This window comes from Chaetodon trifascialis, chromosome 24 (assembly GCF_039877785.1).
Source record: "Chaetodon trifascialis isolate fChaTrf1 chromosome 24, fChaTrf1.hap1, whole genome shotgun sequence".
Classification (NCBI taxonomy): Eukaryota; Metazoa; Chordata; class Actinopteri; order Chaetodontiformes; family Chaetodontidae; genus Chaetodon; species Chaetodon trifascialis.
In genome coordinates, this window is record NC_092079.1 from 9,521,500 (window position 1) to 9,524,712 (window position 3,213).

The following is a 3,213-nucleotide window of genomic DNA, read 5'->3' on the forward strand; positions in this document are numbered from 1 at the left end:
ATTAAGGCTCTTTTAAAGGAGAAGAAGAGGGCCTTCAAGTCAGGAAACAAAGAGGAGCTGAAAACTGTTCAGAGGGAGCTCAGGAGGAAAATAAGGGAGGGGAAGGACAGATACAGGAGGAGAATGGAGGAACAGCTGCAGGAGAACAACACCAGGGGAGTCTAGAGAGGCCTGAAAACCATTTCAGGCCACCAGAAGCCAAACTCCCAGGCAGCTGGGATTCAGAGTGGGCAGATGAGCTGAACAGCTACTTCTGCAGGTTTGAGGAAGCATCTTCCCCTCCCCCAGATGTACCAGCCCTGCAGCAGCCCTCCCTTGATCTGCCAGCACTCTGCCCAAGCACCCCACTGACCCCCTCCACCACAGGATTCAGCTCACCGCCACCAACGCCACCCCCCACTGCCCCACCGCCCCTCCCAGCCCCTCATCCACATCACAAGACACTATTTGTGCACATGCACAAATAACCATAATCCCATAATAGTCCCATAATAAAGAGCAGCCAAACTGTGAATTTATTAAAAAAAGAATCAAGAGTGTGCATCAAAATCAGTGCAAGTTTTTACTTGAATTATTAGTATTAATATTAATATTGATTTAATGCAGTATTTTAAGAGTGTGGTATTGCCACTTGCAGGTTTGAGCATCTTTGCCTAAACTGCAGTCACGTTACTGCACCATTACTGTAGATTAAGTTTTAACAGTTTTAACACTTCATAAGAGCTGTTTTTATTAAATTTGACACTTTCAATGCTAACAGGCTACAAAACACAAGAAAACCGAATTGCACAGTCGTGAGACTCTTACCTTTTCCTCCACTAAAATGTGCGCGTCACACCAAAGTTAAGATAATCGCCATCTTCAACGATTAAATCAACCGCAAAAAGACAAACAGAGGAAAGAGAAAGACATAAAAACTGACGAAATAACTCGAAATCAATGTCTGCGACATGACACGACCGGATGTTTTACAGAACGACAACTTCCAGCGGCACAGTCAGGTAACACAGGTGTTTCTATTTACTCAATAAAACAGTATTTTAACCCTGAGCTTTGCTTGAAGGCAGCTAGCGAAGACGCATCCTCCTCTGACTCAGATGTAGATGCGTCGATCTACCTTAATTCTTACTTTACATCTTTTAAAAATTAATTAAGAGGTAGTTTTGGGCAATTAACGCGTAAATCCTTCAGGATGAGGTGGTATTCGCACTTAGTTTTAGAGGAAGTCTGCCTGAAGGTAACACTCTGGGCAAAGGTTAGCCAAGTATTTCGCCGTGAAATTCAAGAGTTGCCTTCAACTATAACTAATTTTAGCCAATTCAAAAAAGGAATTTAATTCAAAAGAATTAGCTTTCTAATATATTTAAATAACAATGTAGAATTTCCCTTTTCATTCACTGTTTTTACGACATATTTTAGAATAATTTTCTACATTGTACAGGAGTACTGGAGGTATTTAGTTTCTTGAGAGCGACCAGCTTCATGGGGGATGAACACCTGGGATGGTTTTCAGTGAACAGGTGTGCTTTAGTGGTTAGGGGGATTTCTTACCTTCTTTTAATGCGTGAGACGTAACTTATAAAAGATGCCTTATCTGTTTCCTGTTATGCAGCGGATTCGACTAAGCGGTGGTCACACTGCATAATAAGTACTTTTACTTTGAAAATGTACCTTTTGCTGTTGATCGCTCTGTTGAGGTTTTCTCAGAATGACTGCATGAACGGCTAAAAACACTCACACTTTCCACACAGGTTTATTCAATGAGATGCAGCATTCCAGAAATGTTGCTCACAAAAGGAGAAAACAGATAATAACCTGGAAGAATTAACACAAATCCATTCGTTATGGCACTGTTAGTACAGGAAAACAGCGCTCTGTCCTCCAGAGCTGCAGTGCACGTACTGTTCTTGAGTAAAAAGCAAAAACAAATAAAAAGCAACAGTGCATAGACAAATATTTATGGCTGAATCCTTTTGCTTGAAAATCCAGTGCACATCCTTGCACGGGGTACGCATGTTTGCTTTGGAAAATGTTATTTGTGAAAGCGTTCACATCACACATTATAGTTGAACTGGAAAATGCACAGTTTATAAAAAATAAATATCCCTTTGTTATTGCCAGAAATACGATCTGAAAATATCTTCCCATTTAAAGACAGTTGCAAAATAAAAAAAAAAGGCTATAACTCAAGTGCTATGGGTTACAAGTAACATCAGTGTAAAGGAAAAGAAGTTAGAAAACATACACTTCTCATTCAATAATAATAATAATGTTTTTCTTGCTTTTGGAGGCTGAAATGTGTTTTAACTGCACAGTTTTAAGATATTTTATGAGATAAACATCCTAAAATGACAATTACTCCATAAAAAAGTGGAATTTAAAGCTGCAGGAAACCTTGTTTAAATCATTTCTAACACTGCTTTTCGGTATTTGAGTCGTACATTTGGTGTGTTAACAGTTTCATGATGCAGTTTTTTGGCAGGCAGGAAGTCACGGAAACGTGAAAATCAACCTGGAGCTTCTCACGTATGATGTGTGATCGCAGTGGTACGTCCCGCTCTGAGATCAGTCAGCAGTCTGAGCTGCTGTTTGTTGTGAGATGTCCATTATTCATTTTTCTCCCCAACACATTAAGACAGAGGTCACATGATTGGGAGAATTATATACTACAACAGCAATGTGTCTCTCTACAAGTCAATTTGTGGATCTCATGTTTTAACACTGTTTATCTATGAAGACACGTTCCCCTCTGCTGTGTCGGGTTCATGGCACAAATCTCAGAGACAGATATCTGTAACATCTGGGAACATACAAACTAGGCTTTCCATCAAGCAGGCTAATTTCAATCATCTATATTAACATTAATCGCGACTGCTATCTAACAAGTCACAAACGGCGAAGAAATGAAGCATTTATGTGCACAGACAGGAGGGAACACAGTCAGCTTTTAAGGCGACTGGTGCCTCAAAAGGCGTGGACTTCCAATATGGCTGCCGGAGGGCGTGTTACTGTATGTCACCTGAGCTTAACTTAGGTTCAACGTGTGGGATAAACCTGTATAGCACCATATAGGAGGGCTAACAAACATGAACTACTGATTCATGAGACGAAACGTATTTACAAAGCACCACATACAGGGCATAGATCGAGAAGTGTGTGTGTGGACAAAAAAGCATGGCTGACTGCTCTGGGGTTTCCCTTTGTCCAGTGTGT